This window comes from Delphinus delphis, chromosome 11 (genome assembly GCF_949987515.2).
Source record: "Delphinus delphis chromosome 11, mDelDel1.2, whole genome shotgun sequence".
In the NCBI taxonomy this organism is placed as follows: domain Eukaryota; kingdom Metazoa; phylum Chordata; class Mammalia; order Artiodactyla; family Delphinidae; genus Delphinus; species Delphinus delphis.
The window spans coordinates 16700473-16727038 of NC_082693.1; the positions used below are offsets into that span (position 1 = coordinate 16700473).

The 26566-nt window shown below is 39.4% G+C and overlaps 1 protein-coding gene across 7 annotated transcripts in view; it reads left to right on the forward strand.

Moving 5' to 3' along the window:
* PDE3A (phosphodiesterase 3A) overlaps positions 1-26566 on the forward strand; it is an 842956-nt gene that overhangs the window by 498033 nt on the left and 318357 nt on the right. Inside the window, exon 1 of one of the 7 annotated variants that reach the window (XM_060024389.1) lies at positions 17460-17574. The exons of the other annotated variants lie outside the window; for them this stretch is intronic. The gene's annotated coding sequence lies outside the window, so the exon portion shown is untranslated. Of the gene's footprint in view, positions 1-17459; positions 17575-26566 lie in introns of those variants that run through there. 7 annotated transcript variants of the gene reach the window in all.

Below are 26566 nucleotides of genomic sequence, written 5' to 3' on the forward strand. Positions count from 1 at the left end.
TTGTTCCTATTTCTGATACACTCCATACACTTTCCCAGACGTTCTTAGAGATCAGCCCTTGAATCCAGCCAGGTCTATTGCATGTCACCTCTCCAAAGGGGTCTGCTCAGACCATCCTATCAAAAGTAGTTTCTCTATCCCCTCAGTCCTATTTTATCTTTCCTGATGGTTGTTACTTCCCGAGAGTACACTCTATATTTATTTATCTAAATATCACTCTATATCGGGCACATGGAACAGTCCTTGGCATTGGCAGGAAAGGGATAAACACCTGTTGAGTGAATGCATGAAACAGTAATGTCCATTACAAAAACTGACATGTGGATATTAAATGTTTGTGTTAAGTTTCCTTTTGTCATCTGTTTCAAGTGAGACAACAAACGTAAAAAACAAAATTACTACTGCAGGCAGAGTTTATTTCTTTATTCAAATAAATAGTACAGCTGCAGTTAATACAATAAGTTCAATAATCTTAAAATCTGAAAGCACCTATTGATAAATGATGGTGAAATGGCTTCTGTCATTGTTTCTGTCTCCACAGGACGCACAGCTTAATCGTTAAACCCTAGGAGGTGAAGAGACCATTGCCCTCCTCCCTTCTGTCTGGTTTATTTTCTGTTCCATTTATTATTTATATAGTGCTATCACCATAGCAATCTATGCTTCCTTAGTAAAAAGCAAGCAGGAAAGGGAGGGGTTGAAAAAGTGTGTCCTCTGGACTACTTATTTGAAAACATTCTGCTCAAGAGAAAGAACTTCAAACTGGCACGAGAACTAACATTTTAAGTGACCACAGACTGTCACTTGACCTGTCAGAGCCTCAGTTGCTCATTTGTAAAATGACAAATTTGAAAATGAGTGACATTTAAGGTCTTCTTTAGTTCTAACTTTCTGCAATTTAATAACTCTAACCATGGCTAGTTTTAAACACATTTCTGCAATATTTTTCCATATTCATTTTCTATTATAGCAGTCACTGATAATGAAAAGACATTCTTTAATCAATGATAAACATGAATACCGCATAAATATAAGACATATATAAGGAAACAGTACAGTTCCTATCCAATGCTCTCAGCCTTAGCTATGTAACATGTAAGATAAAAATGGAAAGGCAGTAGTTATCAGCATGGAAACTAGAGCCCCACTGGCTAGGTCAAAATCCAGGTTCAACCCATCTGGATGAATGACTTTGAGCAAGTCATTTAACTTCTCGGTGCCTCCATTGCCTTATCTGTGAAATGGGGTACTTTATAGGTTCTATGAGAATGAAATTAATGTTATTCGAGTGAAGTCCTGAGAATACTGCCTAGCATCTAGAAAGCATTACTTAAGTATTTTCTACTATAAATATCTATTTTTAAAAATTTATTTATTTTTATTATTTTTTAATAAAGTTATTTATTTATTTTTGGCTGCGTGGCTGCGTGTGGGCTTTCTCTAGTTGCAGCAAGTGGGGACTACTCTTTGTTGCGGTGCGCAGGCTTCTCACTACGGTGGCTTCTCTTGTTTCAGAGCACAGGCTCTAGGTGCACGGGCTTCAGTAGTTGTGGCATGCGGGCTTCAGTAGTTGTGGCTCACGGGCTCTGGAGTGCAGGCTCAGTAGTTGTGGTGCACGGGCTTAGTTGCTCCGTGGCATGTGGGATCTTCCCAGACCAGGGCTTGAACCTGTGTCTCCTGCATTGGCAGGAGATTCTTAACCACTGTGCCACTAGGGAAGCCCTTTATTTTATTTTTGACTGCTTTGGGTCTTTGTTGCTGCATGCGGGCTTTCTCTAGGTGCGGCGAGTGGGGGCTACTCTTTGTTGTGGTGTGTAGGCTTCTCATTGCAGTGGCTTGTTGCAGAGCAGGGGCTCTAGGTACATAGGCTTCAGTAGTTGTGGCACAAGGGCTCAGTAGTTGTGGCTCGCAGGCTCTAGAGCGCAGGCGGAGTAGCTGTGGCGCACGGGCTTAGTTGCTCCACGGCATATGGGATCTTCCCGGAGCAGGGCTTGAACCCGTGTCTCCTGCATTGGCAGGCGGATTCTTAACCACTGCACCACCAGCTAAGTCCTTAAAGGGTTAATATGTGAATTAAATGTGAAAACACGTTAAAATAACACGATATCTAGCAGAAAGAAATTCATTTATCCAACAAATATCTATTGAGGGCTTCCTCTGTGCTGGTCAGTGGTCAAGACACTGGGTACACAGTATTGAATGAAAGTCTCTGCTCTCCTGGGGTTTGCATGCTACTGGAGAGAGACAGAAAATGTACAAATAAGCAATTAAATATAATGTTTAAGGTAGTGAAAATTGCTAATAAAAATAATTTTGGAAGAGAATGTTGCCATCTATTTTATTTAAGATGGCCAAGAAAGTCTTGTCTGACTAGATTCATTTTTTTCCCAAGGTAATTCATCTGATAAACAGAACTTCATAAGTAGAGTGTCAATGTCATTATCATCATATTTCATTAAAATTTATTATGTTAAGAAGTAAGAGTTTGCTTTTGGTATGTCATTCTATTATGCTGATTAAAAATTAGAGTAGTGAAATGTATTTTTGATGGTTCACTAATGCAGTTAGAAAACATGCTCTCATTTTAATCATTTTCAGCAAAAAAACATTAACATAAAGTCATCCAATGAAGAGTAATTAAAAATTACTGGTATACTTACTGTATGATATACAACGTACTAATTATCAGTGTTCATAATAATAATGATAACTTTAAAATGCATATTTAAAGTGTGAAAAATACAAAAATGCCATAGGACATTGATTGGGAATAAAGGATTACAGAGATGTGCAAAGTCACACGAGCAACACAGTAGCGTGCAAACCTAGGTCCTTGATTCTAAATTCAGAATTCTTAATAATAAATTTAACTGGCTAGGCTCTGCAGTTGCTTAATTCTGAAATACATATTACTAGCCTTTTCTTCTGTTCACTTTCATTCCTGAGGGCCAGGTTGTGCAAGATAATTTCATTTGCTGCATTAGTGGACTTTCATTACCTTTGCCTTCAGATGAGGAAAAGGTAGAATTCATTCTTTTTTGTATTCAGTATTTTGCATTCTTTTCTGTTGAATCATTTATAATTCAACAGTTTTTTCTACTATAGAGCTTCTCATTCCCTGGTAAACAGTTTACCCAATATACCAGGTTAACTCCAATGAGTAGTTTATCAGGATAATGTGAAACTCAGCAATTCTAGAACAATATGTTTTCCTTAAGCATTGAAAGCTACTTATCCTATGGTATAGACTGAAAAACATAAAGAACTGCAGGGCCTTCCCTGGTGGCGCAGTGGTTGAGAGTCCGCCTGCCGATGCAGGGGACACGGGTTCGTGCCCCGGTTCGGGAAGATCCCACATGCTGCGGAGCGGCTGGGCCCGTGAGCCATGGCCGCTGAGCCAGCGCGTTCGGAGCCTGTGCTCTGCGGCAGGAGGGGCCATGGCAGTGAGAGGCCCGCGTACCGCAAAAAAAAAGAACTGCAAATGTGAACTGGTGAAATGATGAATATTCGTGCTATGCAAAGATGCTGATTTTTGTAGAAGCACAACGTCTGGAGTAGCTGCTTGTGATCAGGCTGCTCTTTGTCAACTGTGTATCAGTGACAAGAGATTCACACTTAGGAGAAATAAACAAAAGTAAGAGGTAGTAATTTAAAATTTCTATTCAAATATTTTACCTACTGAATTGATGAAAAATTTTTAAATAACACATTTTCAATTCCTGAGACTGACTATAGAGGAAGGCATTATTTTAGAAGCATTTAAAAATACAGTCCCATTAAGTCATTTTTCTAAAAAGAGTAATAGATGACACTTTGTTGATTTATTATCTTTTCCAGTATAATTTTCTTGGTCTAGAGAAAAAAGGGAAAAAAATCCTAGTGCCTTACTCTCCTAAATATAGTAGAAATAGAAAAGAGGATATAAGTACTAATCCACTCAATAATGTTGTACTTTATTCTTTCCCAAAAAGTGTTTATACACATCATCTCATTTGAAGTTCACGATTACAAGTTAAGCACTAAGAAGAGAGCCCGGCACAGAGCTAGCAGTTAGTAGTGCTGTTTGTTGTTACCTTCAGCAGGTCCGCTAGCTCAATATATCTGAGCAATACTCCTTACTCGCTCACTCATGTCTTCAAGCTCTTTCTGCTTTCTCACCTGACTCAGTGAATGGCATCACCTAGATCCTCTAGTCTGAAACCTGGGAGACATCAGTGACTCTGTCTAACCCTTCACCTGAACAACCATCCTCTCCTCTAAGGTCTCCATGGAAGTACATTGACTTGGGCGCTCATGATTTCTTTCGTCAGAACTTGCAATTACCGCTCTCTTGACGTAAAAGAATCTCCGTCCCCGACCCCCTTAAAACTCAATTGCTGCACAGCTGGGGGAAGTGATCCAGTTATGCTGGCTGCCTAATGAACCTTAAATATTCCCCCAGTGACTTTAGCCTAAGACTCAAACTCTTTCAGCCTCACATCTTCCTTGTCACTTCTCCCCAGTCCAACCACATGCTCCTACCATTTATCCCCTCCATACCAAAGCACATGTAGTTCTCAGAATACACTCAAGCCTTCCCTCCCTCGCACAGCCTACATCATCTGAGAACACTCTTTCTTCTTTCCTAGCTTGGGAACCCTCTCTTTATCTTTTAAGACTTGGGCCAAGCATAATTCTCTGGGATGATTACCCTGATGCGCCCCACTGGGTAGCTGCTCCTCGGATCTTCTGTAACCATCTTGCCCAGTTTACTTCCACCATGGCCTTCATCCATTGTCATCATGTTAAATTTAACAAATGAACATTTAAATGCTGAATTTCAAAGATAAAAGACACAAGCCATGCTCTTTATTTGCCTACCGTTCAATGGGGGGGGGGGAACTAAACAATTACCATACTGTTAACATCAAATGTAGGCCTTTTTAATGAAGATTCAACACTGTTCTCCCATCCTGCCCAACTTCCCCACACTGCCTTTTTTATCCCAATGCTTTCTTTCAAAAATTTACTTTCTCTCTTCCTTTGAGGCCCACCAAATGCGTTATGAAGTCATCCCCACTTTGAACAGGATGGCCCAGGCTCCACATAGGGAGTTAAATCAATGGCTGTTTGCCTTCTCAACCTAGCCTGCTGTGGAGCTGGATTATGGCTCTAATCTCGGGAGGTATCCTGACTCTTTTTGTCTCATTTTTAGTTTTCATGTGCGCCTATGCATCACTGTTTCTTATCGGGACCCAAACTAGGGACTGGACCCTCTTTGTTTTTTCTTTCTTCCTTCTTCCCACCCTTACTTCTTTCTTCCTTTCCTCCCATCTATCAGTAAATACTGAGTACATATGCACCGTACATGCTATTAATTGCTCTGGTGGAGTGATGAATAAGACAGATATTGTTCTGGTTTTCATGGGGCTTTAAGATCTACCAAGAGAAGAAATCAGAGTTGTGGTTACCAGAGGCAGGGCGTGAGAGAAGGGAAATTAGATGAAGGCAGTCAAAATGTACAAATTTCCAGTTATTAGGATAAATAAGTACTAGCGATACAACGTACGATATGATAAATAGAAGTAACATTGCTGTATGTTATATATGAAAGTTGTTAAGAGAATAAATCCTAAGAGTTCTCATCACAAGGAAAAATTTTTTTCTATGTATTTAATTTTGTGTCTCTATGAGATGATGGATGTTCACTAAACTTATTGTGATAATCATTTCATGATGTATGTTAAGTCAAATCATTATGCTGCGCACCTTAACCATATACAGTGTTGCATGTCAGTTACATCCCAATAAAACTGGGAGAGAAAAAACGAATCTACCAAAGGACAAATATGAAATTTAAAATATTTGTTTATTTATTTAAATTATTTAATTATAATACTGGCAAAAGGAAAAAAAGGAAGAAACGATTTTTGCTAATGAGGTTCTTAGGAATTTAAAACTTGTAGGCAGCGTTTGGATGAGAAGTGGCTTATGGTCTTTTCTCTAAGAGCACTGCTGCCCTCAGGTGCATCCTGGTAAAGGGAAGTTTTCTCATCTTTACTACCCCCAAAATGCTTTACTCAACTTGTAGTGTTGGGGAGAAAAAAGGCAATTTGATTAACTGATATTCAGGTATTGATATCCTACCAAACCACCCCTGCACACACATGAATAAATGCAAAAGTGGCTTCAAGAGTCTATACTTTTCATAGATTAATCCTCTATTTAAGCTGCAGAGAGTTGATTTAATACCATTAACATCTGATATGCTCTCTCAGTTACAAACAGACATCATCAGCCTTCTAAGGAGGGGCCTCACCTTAACTCCAGCAACTAGTTTGAACGTGGCCACATCTTAGTCGATATAGTTTAATGTATTGTATGCATACTTTTGCACATGAGAATCATGTAAATTGTTGGGTAATTTCTTGAGAGAGCTAGCAAAAACATTGGGGTTAGGAGGAGAAGCTCTGCAGTTATCCTGACCCTGTCACTTGCTAGATTTAAAATCTTGAACAAGTAACTGAATTCTGTGCTACAATCTCTTCATGTAGACAATGAGCTAATATTAATAGTATAGGTTTGTTGTAAGGATTAAATATGTAGATACACTCAAAGCACTTGGCATATTACCTGGTAGATAAAATGTGTTTGATAACTGCTCGGGGAACATTCTTATAGACTCATTTTAACCCAAGGTGAGAATTAAATCATTCATTTTGTTTGTGCATTGAAAAAGAGAAGCAGAGTAACAAATTTGATACCAATATCCTAAAATGAGCTTCTAACACAGTGTTGTAGACAAAATAATGTCCCCCCACCAAAAAAAAAAAAAAAAAAGGATGCCCAGGTCTTAATTCCCAGAACTGTTAATATAATATATTACCTTCCATGGCAAAAAGAACTTTGCAGATGTGATTAAGAACCTTGAAATGGAAAGATTACTCTGGATTATAAACGGGGACCCATTGTAATCACAAGGGTCACTATAAGAATGACCAGAGTGAAGAGAAGGAGATGTGGTGATAGAAGAAGCTGAGGTTGGAGAGAAGTGCTTGCTTGGAAGGAGACCATGAGCTAAGAAATGCGGGCAGCCTTTAGCAGTGGGAAAAGGGTAGGAAAGGGATTCTCTCCTAGAGACTTCAGAGGGAACCAGCCCTGCTGACATCTTGACTTTAGCCCAGTGCAAATGATTTTGGACTTCTGACCTCCGGAACTGTAAGATAATACGTTGGTGTTGCATTATGCCACTGAATTTGTGGTAATTTGTTAGAGCAGCCATAGGTAACTAATATACACAGCTGGGACAGAATTTTTTTTTTTTCTTTATCAGACCAAGCAAATTTTTAAAATGGAAAATGGAAAAATTATAATTCAGCATACAAATATGTGTTGCAAACACTTTTTTTTTAAAATGTAGGGTTAATTTTTGTCTTCATCACATGAGCAGTGTAGAAAATTTTCTGCTTTAACTCTCTGGTTATAGGTAAACATACTATGCCCTCTACCTTGCTTATCTTTCAACTCAGCATAATTACAACTGATAAGAATTGGATATTCTGCTAAGAATTCCAAATTTGAAATTAGACATTCTTGAATGGAAGGATGGGTCAGTTAAAAAAAAAAAAATATATATATATGTATATATATATAGACATACACATATATTATATATAATATATATCTCCTTGGGTCAGTGAAGAAAAAATATGTATTTCTTTGAACAAAGAGTAAAAATAATTACACCGTGCTAGCATTATTACACCGTGCTAATATTATTGAGTGCAATTTTTCTTTAAAAAAAATAGCTAAAACTTCTTTCTGTTTTCAAAGTCCTGTTTCTTAGATTTGATTTTGCCTCTCTCTGCTGATTTAATACTTATTATATGCCAGGCACAGTACTTTCAAAAGAGATAATTTCTGGGCATGATTATTTGTGTTATAAAATGAATCAATACACCGTTTCTTGAACTAGAACCCCCCACGGGGCATTTCTAAATGTTTCAATTTTATAAATGTGTGATTTATATACACAGCTTTTCTTGAGCACCGTCGCTGCAAAAAGTGAGGAGCATCTGTGTATATAGTGTCTGTAACTGGGCATGTTTCCATACATCAACCATAGTGCACGCATGGCATTTAAAAACATAGCATTTATAAAGTAAAGCAATTCCCTAGGTTAATTTTGTTTCAAAAGGCTAAAACTGCTGTGTTGAGGCACAAATACTTACTCATAATTATTAATATTTCTATCTCATGCACCTTGCTTTATACTCATAGAAGTTGAAAGTGATGTTTCCAGACCTTAATAAAAGAAGAAGAAAAAGACGTGAGAGAGAGAAACTTTAATCAGTTAGTAAAATGAGTTTTACCTTTATTTAAAATTCCATTTGTCTAAAAAGAAAATAAACAGGTAATCCTCTTTCAAAGAGGCTACATAATGGTTCTGACATATTGCAATATGATAACAAAGATTTAGAGATGAACTTAACTATTCACCTGATTTTTAAAAACGTATTATGTCATAGCTTCAGGAGTCAAATCAGAATGAGACACGTTGATTTTTAAGAATGTGTATATGTAAATTTTTTATCTTTTTTCTATTCTTTAATATTCCCTATGCACACAGCATACTTATTTGGCCTACGGTAATATCTGCAGACAAACTGCACAACTTCTGCTGGTTTCCAACAGCAGGGACTTGTCAGTGCTGGATGAAGGTTGCATGGCACATGCCAGCTCAAACATGGACATTTCCTCTTTCTGTTTTCCTGCTCCCAAAGGCCAGCCAACCCAGGTTGAAAGCCCTCAAACCTGGCACATGTGATTCAGAATCTCAATACAAATGATTATGCTTTCATTCCAATGCCTCTGCAGGTGATAGAAAGTAAGCTGCCGTCTTTCCAGGAGAGGACTGCAGTCAATATGTTCACAAGTGCTTTTCTTTTAGAAAGAAAGGTATTTATCAGTGCAGGACAGTGTTTAGAAAAACTGGTAGTCAGCTCCTTTTAAAAGCAGTGCTTATTGAGTTTTAAACCATGGTCAGAGAGAAAAGAAAAATATGGATCCCGGGTATGGTTCCCTTTGTGGATTCCATATACAGTACATCTAATAAAATTAGAGGTTCTTCCACTTTCAACTTATCTCTCAAATATGACCTTGTGTCTCCAAATCTTTGAAGCTTTCTGATAGAAAAAAATACCAATTTTAAGGGGAAAATCTGCAAGGCATGGATAGTTGTCTTCTTTTTATACATTTAACAATATTATCATTACTATTGTGGTTAGTATTTGTGAAACAGGCAAAGAGGATTCGTGTGTGTATTAGTTTTCTTTGGCTACCTAATAAATTACCACACACTTAACAGCTTAATATAGCATTCATTTATTATCTCGCAGTTCTGTAGATTAAGTCCAGCACAATGTGACTGGATTCTCTGCTTAGGGCTAAAATCACAAGGCTAAAATCAGTGTGTCATTTGGGCTGAGTATTCATCTGAAAGCTCTGAGGGAAAATTCTCTTCCAAGCTCATTTAGGTTGTTGGCAGAATATAGTTCCTTGCAGTTGCATGGCTGAGGTTCCCATTTTCTTTCTGGCTATTGGCTGGAGATCACTTTCAGCAGCTAGAGGACACGCTCAAATCATTTCCACATGGCCCCATCCATCTTCAAGTCAGCAATGGCGTATCAAATCCTTCTTATATGTCAAATCTATGACTTCCCCTTCTGCTACTGCTGGAGAAAACCTTCTCTTAAAGGGCTCATGTAATTAGTTAGGCCCATCTAGATAATCTTCCTATCTTAAAGTCAACTGATTAGTAACCTTAATTACATCTGCAAAAACCGTATTGCCAGGTAACATAACATAATCATAGGAATACCACCGGGGGTAGCAATTATGAAGGCCATCATAGAATTCTGCCTACCACAGTGTGTGTCTATTTACCCTTCCTGGTTATTACCACATTTCATTGTCTTTGAACTATTTCAGAACTCTGTAAATTCTAGAACACTGATAACAGCACACGTGATTCTTATCCATAGAAATACAAGTGAAATGTGCCTGGTAGAATGCAACTGATTGTTGCCCTATGGATAGGCTACTTCTGCATCTATTTGTAACTTCGTTTTAGCATTCCCTATTGCTGAACATATGGTTCTTTAAACTCTCCTTTGACTTAGTTGTAACATCTTCCTGGTTCCCTCGTTAAATAGTGAATTAAATAACATATTTGACTTGTGTTCATTTTATATTTATATGAGTTATACTTTTACTTAAAAAAATGGTCCTTTAAGAATATTTGTTGTATTAGTTCACAAGTGGTTCATTAATACACAGACACATTCTTAGATAAGGCCATAAGAAACTTGATCTTTAGAAAATTGAAAAGTGTCCTAGAAATGAAGGGTATGGTTGAGTGGAAAAGGCATTACTATTCCAAGTGAAGTTTTCTGCTGATACCTTAGAAAAGTTATAAAAAAAAATTGTCTCAATTTCAAGAACTTCATATGTACTTTTTTTATAAGGGGAGAATATAGAGTACATATATTTAGTAACAGAAACACAAGAATGAGCTCCTTGAGCATTCCCTAAATGAAGGAAAGCCACAAACAAACAAACAAAAACTGAACTCATAGATACAGTGAACAGACTGGTGGTTATCAGAGGTAGGGTGTGAGGGGGTAGGCAGAATGGGTGAAGGTAGTCAAAAAGTACAAACTTACAGTTTTAGAATAAATAAGGCCTGGGGATATAATGTACAGCATGGTGACGATAGTTAATAATACTTTATTGTATATTTGAAAGTTGCTAAGAGAATAAACCTAAAAGTTCTCATCACAAGAAAAGGATTGTAACCGTGTGTGGTGATGGATGTTAGTTAAACTTACTGTGGTGATCATTTCACAATATATACAAATATTGAATCGTTATGTTGTACACCTGAAACTAATGTTATATGTCAATTATATCTCAATTTAAAAAAAGAAATTTTACAAAGAATGGGTCCATCAATTAGCTTGACTGGCATATTTTTATGCATCCCTAAAAGATATTCCTAAAAGACCGATTGCACAATTGATTATACTTACCAAGGATGATAGGCCCAGCACTCTGAACTTAATAAGTTTTACACAAACATTTTGCTCCATTAGTTTTCGACTGTCAGCTTACAATGAACTACAATGATAAAACACAGAAAAGATTTTATGTTTGAATGCTAATCAGTACCCAAAACCAGTATTTCAGTTTGCTAAAAATTATCTCTAACTAGGTAGATAATATTCTTAGAAATTCTCTTTGTACATAAGAGTTCTGCTTTAACTGTGGAAGGACAAGAAAGAAAGATAGTTAAATTTGCTTTACCTTGTTTCTAACTTTATATTCTACTAGTAGATGCAGGCAGTAATATACCAGATGTTTTCTGGAAAGTATGTTTTAAAAAAACAAATGTCTTAAATTAGAGTAAAGGAAAAGTAACTTATTCAGCAAGAGGATCTTAGTTAAAAGCCTTGTAAACTTTAGAAAGAAAGCATAAGGCTATCCTTGGCCTTCCTTCTTACTGAGAAAAAAAAAATTCTCATAGGAAGCATCCTTTCATGACTCATTTACAGTTCTGCATCCGTGAGAAAGAAGGAGGAGGCTGACGCTGAAATCAGCACTAAATGGGTAAAATAAACTTATACTATAGACTTGTGGGAGATTACCTTCAGCATGATGAATTAGTCATTTCTAGAATCAGTGAAGAGCAGGTTCACCTTTAACCCCTCTCACCATGCTGTTTTTTTCATCAAGGCATTGGACCGAGTAAACTCAGGCTGTTGTGTTAAAATCATGAAGTAGAAAGTACTACTTTTAGACTTTACAAGTAGACTACTTCTATTTAAGTAAATTGTATAAATTGTGCTTGTCTTATTGCACTACTATATAAAACAAACCCTTGAGATAGTCTCACTTTTAAAAGTGACCTAGTATGATGCAGAAAATATTTATAAATAAGTTGAAGGAACAAATAAAATGAATGAGCACATTCTAAAAAATCAATGGCAAATGGCTGGGATTTATTTTTTCCAAATATGATCTAAAGCTGTGGTCAGATAGACTTGACATAGGAATATTACACCTTTCCAGGATCATTTTCCAGTGCCTTTGAACAGTGTTCTCTCACAGGCACACTGAGTTGCACTTTGAATTTCTTGCTTTGATGCATTCCTGATTTTATTGGTGCTAAAAGGCAAAGTTTGGATTTTATTTATTTTAAATGCATTAGAGAAATATTTGCAGAATGACTGGATTTATAATAAAGGCTTCTAACCAACAGATCAGTTAATAAACCAAGAAAACTACAGCCGTATGGATCCACTTAGAAAACTGATAGAGTTGCTTAGTTGATGATTCTTAAACATGAAATATTTTTTGAAACTTTTAAAGAGCTTTAGTGGTTTTTCACACGAGGACAATCATGTTTAAAATACAGACCACTGTTCTGTTAGATTTCAACAAACACAACCTTAGAAACTTTTAAAAATATACATCACCAGATGAAAGCCAAAAGATATAGGCTGGATTTTTACAGGGCCAACATAAGGCATTTCAAGGAGAAGAATTTGGTGTATACACATGTGGCCTACATCATGACAAGCAATTGTGAGGCCAGGTGTTTTAACTAGATCGTTAGTAGTTCTCAGCTTACTTAGAGAATCCCGCCTTTGGCCAGTCCAGCCTTCACATAAAGTCTCAAGTTCAAAGCACAAGTCAAGTTTGGCTTTCTCCGTGAAGTCTTTCTGACTAATTAAAATTACCTTGATTTCTTCTCGCCAATAAGCAGTCAGCATCATGATCTTGTAAGCTGTGTTCTATTCGTTGCAAGGTGTGTGGACGTGTGTGTGTGCACTCACACGCAAGTGTGTTTCTGTGTACATACGAACCTTGTCTCCCATGCTGGAGTCTGCACTTCTCCACTCAGGAAGCATGGCCTCCTGCCTTTGTTTTTCCCACGGTGCCTACCGTAGAACATGTTATTAAGCATGAAATGGTTCCACTGTGAAGCTCCACGTTGCTGCGGCCAAAGGGGTTTTTAACGGGGTACACAGGAAGTAGCCTAGAGTCCATGATTTTGCCGAGTGGGAGGTTCATTTTCAACTTGGACCTAAGCCGGAATTTATTCTTCCAGCCAGAAGCAGTAGAATATACACCCCCGTCCTTGCAACGGCTTCGGCGCTGGCAGAACACAGAGGCAGCAGACAAAGAGCACTCAGAGAAGATAGAAAGTTGCCGGGCTGCTCAAATAGAGACAGAAGCCAGTCCCTGTATAATAAATACTAGCAGGGCTTCCCTGGTGGCGCAGTGGTTGAGAATCTGCCTGCTAATGCAGGGGACACGGGTTCGAGCCCTGGTCTGGGAGGATCCCACATGCCGCAGGGCAACTGACCCCATGAGCCACAACTACTGAGCCTGCGCGTCCGGAGCCTGTGCTCCGCGACAAGAGAGGCCGCCATAGTGAGAGGCCCGTGCACCGTGATGAAGAGTGGCCCCCACTTGCCACAACTAGAGAAAGCCCTCGCACAGAAACGAAGACGCAACACAGCAAAAATTTAAAAAAATAAATTAAATTAACTGACCAAGGTCATGCAACAAATAAGTCACAAATCCTTCCCAAACTTAAAAATAAATAAATAAATAAATACTAGCAGTAGCCAGTTAGCTGACAGCAAGGAGCGAACCCGCTTTCATAATGAACTATATATAGTTTAGGAAGACTCTATACTAAAATCTGAAAAGCAATCAAAGATAGAAACAAAGAGTTTTCTGCTATAAAGGATAAGGAATTTGATACAAAGAAGTGATTATCTCAGTATAGCAGAGCCAGGAGTGTAAAGAAGATATGGATGACAAATTGACAACAGTTGAAGAAAACTCCTCTCTGTGGGACCTGAATAGAGACACTTCACTAGTTTCACTGAGCTAATAACACAGAACTGGAAAAGAATTTCCAAACTCTACTCAATTTTATTGCTAGTTTGTTACATATACTTATCCTTAAGTGTAAGTAAACTCTAATGCCACTTTTATAATACTTTTCTTCGTACAGTCTTGAGATAAAGACACCCTCTAGGTATCATTAATGATAGAATCTGAACCCAGTAACTTGCAGGCATATTTCTGGCCCCTATGTTGGACATACCAGGACAGCATTCTTTATTGAAAAGTTATTCTTACTAGGATACAATGTACTATCACCTGGCTAGGCAAATGTGTCTGTTCACTAAGAACCTGTTGGTTTAACCCCAAATATCATGAATATAAGAATTTCTTCCTTCGAGTTCATCTCTAAAATAAAGTAGGATAAAGCTACCCAATAATCTGTACACAGTGAAAAGAAAAAAGCAACATGAGATTGGATGTTTGATAACCTTGAAAGAGAAAACTGTTGGCTGTTAGTAAGCCTTAGAAGTGACATTTACCTTGGTCAGTTTACCTGGTCTCAGAGTTTGACATCCCAGCCAAAATAATCTTGTCAGTCACCCAGAGTGTGTGAAAGTCAAGGAGGCTGACATGCATTTTCCAAACTCATAAGAGGCTGAAAAATGCCAACTTTGTTCATATAGTACGTTAGAACTCTTGATCTTGAGTGACAAAGCTCCCAATGTCAAGCTGGCTTGAGCACAAAGGGAATTTATCAGTTTAAATAACCAAAAAAGTCTGGAGGTTTGAGGTTTGGTTGGCTTGATGCGGAGGCTCAAACAATATCATAGTTACCTGGGTCTCTGTCTTGGATTGATTTCCCTCCACATGTTGGATTCATTTGCAGACATGATCACTATTCTTTATTAAAAACTTACCACTGCAGCTCCAGACTTCACATCCAGTGTGGAAAGGAGAGTCTCTCTTCCCCAACTACCCTGGATCTTACTGTCATGGCCCCCACAGAGTCACATACCCATCCATGAACCAATCACCAGACCAGGAAGATGGGATGTACTGATTCATGTTAGCTGGTCCTGTGACTGAAGATGAGGTCAACCCCACCTTGATTGTGTGGCCTAAGGGGAAGGATTCATTATTTTTCAAAGGAAATGCTATGTATTATTGTTAGAAAGTAAGACAGATGCTGGGCAAAAAAAAGGCAATTCCATTATACAATGAAAAATACAACTGAACTAAACATTCACCTCAGCCTGACCAGCATATTTTTCCCCTGAGCAAGCTAAAAATGGAGATAGAAATATCAGACATTTTTGGGGGGGAGACAAGGAATTAGATCGAAGAAAGTTTGTTATATAATTCAAATATTTCCTGGCAGCAGCCTGTTGTATTCAGCTTCACACTGATTGTACATCTATGAAGTGATCTGGGCATTGATTGCTGGGGGCCTCACTGCAGACCTATGTATTGTCTTCCACATTTGTCATATAATGAAAATTCTAGCTGGTTAAGCAAACTCAGTTTTAAATTTGAGTCAACCAGTTTCCAACAGAAATTGATTTTAGAACTCTAATATAGAACTCTAATGTCTGTCTGTTAGACATCACTGGACTCTACAGATGGGCCCATTGCCTCCACCCTGGCACTCACTTATTGTTATTTCTCTTCCTTTTTCTTGAAAATAATAGTAGTCCGTTTACTTAGGTGTGTAACCTTAGGCAAATCATTTGACGTCTCTAAATCTCAGATTTATCAATTTCAAATGAGACTACGTAAATTCCATCCATCCTTTCCGTATTCTCCATGACCACTTTCTCAGTAAAGGAGGTCATTAAAGTGTCTCTCTTATTTTAGATGTTGTATGTGTTCACGTTGTACTTTTGCTATTACATGTCCGGTCAAATAAACTCCGAATCTCAGTGGCTTGGAAAAATAGAGGTTTATTTCTCACTTGTGATACATGTCAGCTGGGGCTCTGCTCCACATTATTTTCATTCAAGAACAAGGCTGGAAGAACAGTTTCTACCCAGCAAATGTCAGTTTGATGGCAGAGGGAAGGATACTGGTGGAACACATGGCCTTGTGTAGATCACTTCCACTTGTGTTCCATTGGCCAAAGCAAGTCACATGACCAAGGCAAGTATCAGTCTGGTAGAAAGTGAGTTGGTCCCACTGAGAAGGGCAAGCACAAGGCAAAGACCTAAAATATGTAATCCTCTCACAGGGAAGGGTAGGGAGGAGTTGGAAAAAACAATACAATCTACCACGGTAATCACTGCCCAAGTACATCAAAAACTTATCTTATGTTGCCTATTTCTTATGTGAAAAAAATAAGACATTTAAAAAATACATTCTAGGGGCTTCCCTGGTGGTGCAGTGGTTGAGAGTCCGCCTGCCGATGCAGGGGACATGGGTTCGTGCCCTGGTCCGGGAAGATCCCGCGTGCCACAGAGCGGTTGGGCCCGTGAGCCATGGCTGCTGAGCCTGCGCCTCCAGAGCCTGTGCTTCACAGCGGGAGAGGCCACAACAGTGAGAGGCCCGTGTACTGCAAAAACAAAAAAACATTCTAGCATCTCTTAGTGCTACATTTATAGTAAACCCAGTGGAGTAGATAAGAATATGAGACCACTCTGAGAAAAAAGAATGTCAACTAGAACCAAATCTTTCCAGTGCAGGCTAGTGATCAGTTGTGGTTCTTTGCAATTCAGTACATTTGGAAGTGGTAATAAAACCCATAGGGAGAGAAAACAGTAAGTATGAACTCTGGGTTTGTGATTTACTCTTTACTCTGACTTCTCCCAATTACCTTCCAAACTCTGAACTTGGCTGGCACACATGATTATCCATCAACAAACTGAATATCAGCTATTCACCAAGTAAGTGAACGCTACAAAATTTGAGTGGGTTTAGCACAAGTAAACGTGACATGAAGTTGCAATATTGATGGGGCATTGAAATTCCTTTTCCTTTGAAGGGTTGCTGTGATATCCCTGTCAGCCTAATGCAAGAGTTCTCAAAGTGTGGTCCAGGAGCTGGCAGAATCAGCAGGACTGGGAATTTGCTAGAAATAGAAATTTAGGGGCCCACCTTTGACCTAATGAATCAGAAACTCTGGGACTAAGACCCAGCCAAGTCTTCCAGTTGATTCTGAAATGCACTGAAGTTTGGAAACCACTGGTCAGAGTCTGTTCTTAAGCCTCTGGGACTTCAAGTCTGACAAGGTAGGGGCTGGGTTTCTGAGTGGCTCAAGGCACCTTTTCCTTCCATCCAACAGAATCTAGTGCCATTTATAATCCCCACCTGAAACAACGTATCCTATACAGCCTAGTGTTTGAAACCTTCAACTAGATCATTGACATGGATTAGTGTGAGAAATATTTCTATATCACCGCATATTTGCTTTAAAAATATGTTTTAGCTATTTGCCTCACTATGCCACTTTGACCAATGTTATGTGATCTTGAAATAAAAAACCTTGTCTTGTTTTAGGGTCTGCTTTGCCAGAAATATTTATGGCTTGCCCAACTCTGCCAGGATAGGAGAGCTGCAGGGGTTTGGTTTATAGCAAGCTGACTTGTGTAGGTCAAGAAGGCCTGTGGAAAAATCTGAACTGTGCCTCTTTCCCAAACCAAATTCAGGCCCCGGTCCAAGAAGAGAGAAATAAACACTCAGGTAAAGAATTGTTCATTTCTTCTGGAATATTTAAAAGATCTTTCCTAAGAAGGCTTGATTTGGGATCAGAGAAATAGGATGAAAAAGAAAGATTTGTGGGAATTGCTGAGTTCAATATTGGGGATTGGATCATTGTATAATGCTTCCTTTCCAATCGGTTTGAAATCTTCAGATCATTTTGGGAGTAATTCCTCTTTAATAATCTATAGTTCTTTACTTTAGCACAGATATCTACTGACTGAATCTACCATTGTTGTTCTTTTGATGAATGTTTCTTAATATAATTTGGGTATTTTTGTCGATTCTTAAGGGAAACATTTGTCTATTTTAAGCCATGTTATTTTTCCAAGTAAAAGGATGACTTCTATAACTGAAAATTTCATGCTAAGTTTTGTGCTTACTTCTTTGAAGCATTTTCAATTTATGAGTTTAGATGTTTGCCTGTGGTATTTGTTTAGCCACTGGAACATTATACACAATTTCTTTCTTTAGAAGAAGGTACTAACAGGGGGCAGGACGTAAAGATACGATGATACGTCGATAGTTAACATGAAAGTAAAAAAGGATACCTTTTAAAATGTATATTTTATCATCTAATTTTTCCAGGCTATATCAGTCTGAGGGCATAGATAGACAGGATGTTACAATGAAAGAATATGAGGCAAAATAATGATAAAAACAAAAATGTATTTCCTAGAAACTATCATAGCTGCTGCAGCATCTCTTGGCATTTCTTTCTGTCTCCCTCCGTTATCCCCTGTGCTCATCACGTAGCTCTCGGTTCACATCTCTAATGATGACATTCCCCTTTTGACACCACCCACATTATGATGTAGCCTTGATTTCATTTCCATTTCAATGGTATTTATGGTGAAATAAAGAGAAATACCTTCCACGATTAGATTAAGCTGTACAGATTTGTTCCTTCTCTTCCCACAGTAGCACATTCTTTTTTTTCCTATTTGATTTATGGATTTAGTCTCTGACCGCCTCCTTTTCCCAAAGAATCTGGCATAAGTTTCCTAAGGGCTTTTCTAGAAGACAATTTGTGTGACATATTATTTTGCTTCTTTCTTCCCCTCTAATTCCCAATGTGTCCCAACCAAGTTCAAAAACAATTCTACCAAGTATGAATGTCTTTTAAAGCTTCCATAGTGCCTGAGAGGAAAAGAGGTCACCACTTTTGCCTAAATGCTTTAAAAAATTGGGAACCCCGTGTATTCTGCCACTGCCATTCTCATGAGGATAATTATGACTTTCAAAAATATAATCCTAGCCAACCTTCTTTTTTTTTATGGCTGTGTTGGGTCTTCGTTTCTGTGTGAGGGCTTTCTCCAGTTGCGGAGAGCAGGGGCCACTCTTCATCGCGGTACACGGGCCTCTCACTACCGCGGCCTCTCTTGTTGCGGAGCACAGGCTCCAGACGCGCAGGCTCAGTAGTTGTGGCTCACGGGCCTAGTTGCTCCGCAGCATGTGGGATCCTCCCAGACCAGGGCTTGAACCTGTGTCCCCTGCATTGGCAGGCAAATTCTCAACCACTGCGCCACCAGGGAAGCCCCAGCCAACCTTCTTAAAGGTAGCTAGAGATGACCAAATTTGTAGTAAATCAAGGCCCTTCCACTGTGACTCTGAGAACATACAGAAATAAAGTTTTTTATTTAGAAAATATATTTTCAATAGTTATCTAGGTCAGCCTTTCTGGGATCTGGAAAACTTGAGTTAGCTTTGGGGATAAAAGAGTCCTAAGGCTGTGCCATGGTGACCTCTTACTTGATTATTGGGGTCTATTATGGACTAAATGTGTGTGTTCCCCCAAAATTCATATGTTGAAATCCTAACTCCAAGGTGATAGTACCAGGAGGTGAGACCTAATTATTTAGGTCTTGAGGGTGGAACTCTCATGAATAAGGCCACAGAGAGCTCTCTCCAGCCCTTGGCCATGTGAGGACACAGCAAGAAGTTGGTCATCTGCAACCAGAAAGTGGGCTCTCACCAGATAATGAATCAGCTGGTCCTTGACCTTAGACTTCAAGCCTCCAGAACTGTGAGAAATAAATGTTGTGTAAGCCATCCAGTCTATGGTATTTTTGTTAGAGCAGCCCAAAGTGACTAAGACGGCACCCAAAAATGCTGTGCCAGGGAGGAACAAAGTGACCAAAGTGCAGAACTTAAATAAAAAGGTCAGGATCCAAGATATTTTATTGAATGGAGCACCGCAGTGGGGAAGGAGACAAAATATTGGTTGGAGAATGGGCTCAGTAGACATGAAAGAGTCCAGTGGGTCAGAGGGAGGTTCAGAAGCAAACAGAGGATCACAGGCTCACAGCCTGTCTGCGACACTGGTCTTCTTATGCACAAGGTGGGGAGCACCGTCTTTACAGTAAAGCTATTCCAGACCCACATAAGTAGCGTTTTGCTTTCTTTTCCATTATTTGGAGATTGGGAGCTTCCCTAGACTTTACTTTGGGTGTTAGGGTTCTATGTCCATTGAATTCAGCTTTGATCAACACGAATGGTCCCTTCATTCCTTTATTTTAATCTTCTTTCTTTCACTTACTGGATGCTTCTCTCTGGGCTGCATTTGATCACAAACTTCACCCCCAATTTCCACGTTTCCTACGCTTGGTGGTTGATTCTGGTAAACCTTACTAAGAGATTGTCTATCCTCAGCTAAAACACCCTTGGTGGAGGAACATCACCAACTCCCAAAGTTGCTGATCTTTTCATTTTCAAATGGCTTTCATTGTTAGCAAGTTCTTTCTTCTATGGCCAGATCACAAAAACATTTACAATAGGGTTGTGCAAGCAAAATGCACTTCCTCTACTGGATCAATGACTGCACTAGTCTTTTCATACCTGCCCACTCCACACACGAGCATACTGGGGAGTATGGACATCGAAAATTTACCAATGGACAATATTTGTCTCTTTCAATTCAAAGCAGAACATTTATTCTTTCCAAATTTCAACTCCCTTTGATGGCTAGTTTCAGTAAGACATTTGTGCTGACTGTATTTCCTTAGGTAATTGCTCAGTCTTTCAGATTTTACCCCTGTCTTTGTTCCCCTAAGATGGTGACTAGGTATATGAGACCTGCTTGCTATATTTTCTTGTCATTGGGGAAGAAGCTTCCTCAGATCCACACGGTGACCTTCAGCTCATCTGTTCTCTCAGACCATTGGAAAGTGCCCCCCAGTCTGCCTCTTAGACGTGGGAATTCTGAGGAGTGAGTGGGTTCATGTACTATTTCAGGCAAATAAGAAAGCACTCAACACTACAGCCCGGGGGCCTCGCAGTTTTACCCACAGAATAGAAGAGCCCACTCTCAATTTGATATCAAGTCTCTTCATCTACTGGTGTTCTCATCACATCTGTAGCCCTTCACTGGGGTATATAGAAACTCCTGGGGCCCCTAAACACCAGACATCGGCTAGGGGAAACCAAAACCATGGCCTCAGCTTGATAGATAAACCCAACATCCACAAGTACCTCTGAGACATCTCTCCTTAGCAATGTCGGGCATGGCTCTGACTGAAGCCTGTCACTCTCCTTGGGGCTTCAAGGCTTCCATTACTACAAGGGGAGAAAACTGTCCCTGTTGCTAACTTCCACCTTCATTCTCAGTCACTCCACTTAAACCTCAGCAACAAATTCAGAAGAGAAAGAGAACCTGGTGTCTTACCCACTCACTCTATTTTGTTTCCCTTCTTCCCACAACCCCTGAGAATGAGATGTTTTTTCTCTGCCTAATATCAGTCCCCTACACCAGGTTAGCAAGCCTAATGGCCACTGCTGTGCTGATAAATGTTTAACAACTGGCACTTTGGGGGAGGAAAAGTGATTTGTAGTGTTTGCAGATTTCTACAGGGTAAGTACTGCTAGCACAGCTGATTTCAGGCCACCAACATGACGCCTTTAAAGGAGTTGAGGGGAGATGAGTATAATTGTCCAGGACTGCCGTAGACTAGAAATGATTCTTTTTTTTTTATTGTCAAGCATATTTTAAAAAAGTTTTAATGGAATATAGTTGATTTACCATGTTGTGTGAGTTTCAGGTGTACAGCAAAGTGAATCAGTTATACATATACATATCTCCACTAAGCAGTAGATTTGCTGTACCGTTGTCTGTGATCTGAACCCTCTAGGTTTCCTTAGTTTATATACTAAAGAGATTAAAATTTCCTTTCCAATGTTTTATTCCAGTTTAACATCAACTACAGTGCATATTCAGTGAGGATCATATTTTTTTTGTACATTTACCAAATTGCCTACCATTTTGTGAAACCATTTCATGGATATTTGGGCAGCCAATAAATCACACCCATGTCAGTCTGCTTTTGTCTCTCTTGGGGTCATGTTAACTGATAGTATAGGTAAAATTTCATTATGTCTTCTTTAGTAATGCCTGACAATTTACATATTGAAGTGCATATTAATTTACCATAAATTTTTCTCCTTTATATTTTTTCACTTAATTAATGTATAATTGACACATAAACTTGTAATATATTTAAAGTGTACAACCTGATGATTTGCCATGTGTGTATGTTGAGGATTCCCCCCGTGGAGTTAATTAACACATCCATCACCTCATATATTTATGAACCCCCTTTTTGGTGAGAACATTTAAGTTCTACCCCCTTAGCAAATTTCAAGTATACTGTAACACAATACAGTGCTATCAACAATAGTCACTGTGTTATACATTAGATCCTCAGACATTATTCGTCTTATAACTGAAAGTTTGTACACTTTGACCAGCCTCTCCCTCTTTCTACCACCCGTAGCCTCTGGCAACTACGATTCTACTCTCTGTTTCCATGAGTTCAACTTTTTATTTTTTTTTTAGATTCCACAGGTAAGTGATACCATGCAGTATTTGTCTTTCTTTATCTGGCTTATTTCATTTAGCATAATGTCCTCCAGGTTCATCCGTATCATCGCAAATAATAGAATTAACTTCTTTTCAAGGCTGAATAATATTCCCTGGTATGACCACATTGTCTTTAACCCCTTCTCCATTGATAGACATTTAGGTTGTTTTCATACCTTGATTACTGTGAATAATGTTGCAACAAACATGGAAGTACAGATATCTCTTTGAGATGATGGTTTCAAATCTTTGGCTATATAACCAGAAGTGGAATTGCTGAATCATATTGTAGTTCTATTTTTAATTTCTTGAGGAACCTGCATGCTGTTTTCCATGGTGGCTGTACCAGTTTACACTCCCACCAAGAGTGCATAAGTGTTCCCTTTTCTCTACATCTTCACCACATTTGTTATCTCCTGTCTTTTTGATAATAACCATCATAACTGGTATGAGGTGTCTCCTTTATATTAAAATTGGGAGATTATATAGATTTTTGAAGTTATCTAGGTGGGTATCTATGCATTTTATTTTAGTGAAGTAAAGATGATTGTTTTAGGTTAGGATCCCTAAGAAGCAGACCCTGAGACAAGGATTTGAATGCAAGTAGTTTGTTTGGGAAGTAATTCCCAGGACACACTGGTAGGGGAATGCGGAAGTGAGACAAGAAAGGGGAAGAAATCAGTTGCATTAAAAAGCAGGTAACCATCTCATTGAAAGCAACTGAAGCACAGTCTCTCTGGAAGCTGCTGAGAGACAGCATAGAGCACTCTCTCTCAACGCTTTCACCTGAGGTGAAAGGAAGATAGAGTGTAATTTATCAATTACAGGGACATTAACTCCTAAACACTTCTCACCTATCTCACGTGTGGCTCAGGCCTGAACCTATGGCTAAAGAAAGACCCCAGGCAGGGAGGCACAGTGCTTGCAAAAAGAGGCCGTAGGCATTTTCAAGGAAAGGGAGTGCTGACGAGTGGGACACTGAAAACATCTGCTACAGTCCATCCCTTTCACCACCCAGATCCACTCATGCCCTGCTTGAAATTAAGCAGCTCTGCTACAGATTCTATAAAGGGGTAGCCAGACTCTTTTTCTTTCTCTTTCACTCTCTGCACATACACACACATACACACAAATACACACATACACACAATTTCTAAAACAGATCTCCCTTTTCTACCACCCTTTCTAGAGTCTCCTCACCCTCAGCCAGCTCTTCCATTGGCCTGAGTTTCCTGCCTGATGGATCACAGGCTACCTCTGGAGGGCCCTCAGCCCTAAATTGCCTTGATCTTGTCAGATTATTATCTCCTGGGACCGAAAGTACCAAGAGGCTCCTCAATGAATTCCTTGAGTTCCAGTTGTATTCCTCTCTGCCCCCATTATGCAGTTAGCAACCCTCTCTTCTCATGATAATCAGTACAGTAGAGTAACTCCTTTCTTTGCCTGCTGGTCTACTGGCATGAGACACCCAATGTTTCTAGGCAGCAGCCCAAGTTTTAGGTGTAATGAAACCCCAGTTGTGTCCCGGGGTGGAGGCTGTGCCCCAGCCACCCTCTGCTCCCCAGTTGTCTGCACCTTATGAGGTCATTCTATCAGGCTAGCAGCTTCCGGCCTGCCACGTCATCTATGAGACAGTGCTCTCTGCGACCAGAAAACTTCTCCAGTTAGAGATTAGCAAAAAGAAGTCACTGGTGCGTACAACCATGGGGTGTGGGAGGGGAACCGACAACATCTGCTGCATTGATATTACTGGAGGCTGTGATATTGTGATTTATAATAAGAAATATGTATTTGGATTTCATCCCTGTTTCGGGCACAAGGTTCCTAAAACTCTTGGAACTTCTTAAGTGATGAGATCTAGAAAGGTGTCTTTTGTCATGTTAATGGTTGACTTTTGGACCTCAGCTAAGGATGGGGGCAGGTTGCCAGGAGAATCAACCACGTGATTAGAAGATTGGAACTTTCGGTCCCACCCTTGACTTCCAGAAAAAGGGATTGGGGTTGGAGGTTGAATCATTTAATGGATCACGTGTATGTAATGAAGCCTCCATTAAAAACCCCAAAGTAGAGGATTTGGAGAGCTTCCAGGTGGGTGAACACACGGAGATTTGGGAAGAGTGGTGGCTCGGTGAGAGCCTGGGAGCTCTGAGACTTCTCCCCATGCCTTGCATTATGCATCTATTCACCTGGCTGTTCCTTTTATAACAAAGTGGTAATCTAGTAAGTAAAATGTTTCTCTGAGTTCTCTGAGCTACTCTAGCAAATGAGCTGAACCTGTGGAGGAGGTCATTGGAACCTCTGATCTACAGCGGGTTGGTCATAAGCACAGTGATGACCTGGGCTTTTGACTCGTTCTGATGTGGTGGTGAGGTGGGCTGTGGGACAGGGGACCTGGGAGGGAGGGCAATCTTACAGGATTGAGCCATTAACCTTGGGATCTGATGCTATCACCAGGTAGTGTCAGAATTGAGTTGAACTGTAGGGCACCCAGTTGGTGTCCAAGAATTGCTTGCTGGAGAGTGTGGGGAAAACCCACACACTGGAGGGGCAATAGATATAAGGCAGAGAACCACTGTGCTGTACTATGAACTATACATCATGTCACGTAATTTTATCTTGATAGCTGGACTCTATTGCTTTTATCACTCAAAGGAGCCCTTCTTTTATTTTAGCCTTTATTTTATGCTATCGTTTGGACACACAAAAATATTACGTAAGGTAAACCTGAGGACAGAGGAAAGGAAATAAATCAGATCAAATATGACCCATGTCAGGACCTCTTCAATGAGGACACAGAAGGACAGCTGTAACTGGGAGCAGGACTTGAAGTCCTCGGTTACTGAGCAGAACGTGTGAGTTTTCCGCAATCTAGTGGTAACAGAGAATTGTCTGTTCCCATCCCACTTAGTTCTACTGCCTGGGTGCAAGAGGAAACTTATTTCAGCCTTCAGCCCAAATATATTGGTTAAATTATTACCATTTTAATTTAGAGGCAGCTGAGAAATTATATGCCAATTACTCCCAGTGACGACTGGATTCAAAATGTCTTTTCATTCATTAATTATTGAGGATTGGGCTTTGGTAAGAGGAGGTGATGGTGACCCCTATCTCTTTCTCTTTCTCATTTAACACCTCCTTCATAGAGATGTTGTGAGGATTTCTGCCTGTGTGGTAATGAAGCTCAGTAGCCTGCTTTGAATTTCTCAGTGGAAAAAGGTGTTATAAAATTTTAAAGCAAAAAATATACTTCTACTAATAAAGATGTTGATCTTGAAATGTAATATGAAAACCAGAGACTGGAAATTTAAAACTTGTAATGAAATGCTCTAAAGCTGGGATCTCTTCTGACCTTGGGAGTTTGGCAGGGGTGGGCCCAGAGAAGACTTGGATGGAAGATGCTGCAGGATGTGGTGGCGGTGATTCAGTAGGTGGCCTTCTTCCATCCCAAGGTGGTCTGGAGCCAACTCCCGGCCCTGAGTTGTAGAGCACTGCGCTGTAGGGGAACCATCTATTGGATGGGATGTAAGATTGGGGTTCTGACCACTTCTGCTCATTAAAAATTCCAGGGCATTTTTATAAGGTTAAGGATGTATCCTTGTGTTCTACAATCTGGTTCCAGTTGGGTTGCAATATTGGCTTCTTAGTAAGTTCTAGAAAAAAAAATATGCATGGAAATTTCAGGAGGATGATTAACATTTCTATGGGAGAATATTCAGATGGATTGATTCAAAATTGTATCCCAAACTCTTCTTTTAGGAAGTAGCAAAATAAAATACCTGCGACTTTCTTATTGGGGCATAAATGTATTTGTAGATGAGAGATAAATCCCCTTTCTTAATAAGTTCTTATAATAAGGGTTAATTTAAGGACCCTCACCAGGGTTTAGATATGGTGATGAAATGACTTGTATTTTGAGGGTTTTTTTCTGGGCTTTTCTTCAGTCCCTAGAATAATTGATATTTAGGATAGGAAACGGAATAAGTTCCATAATGCATGATAATAATTGTTTTAATTTAGCATAATCTGAAAGCTCTTCCTGACTCCATTTAGCTATGTGTCACCCATAATTTTACATTATAATTACAAAAATCACAGCAAGACTGTACAATTTGTTCCTAA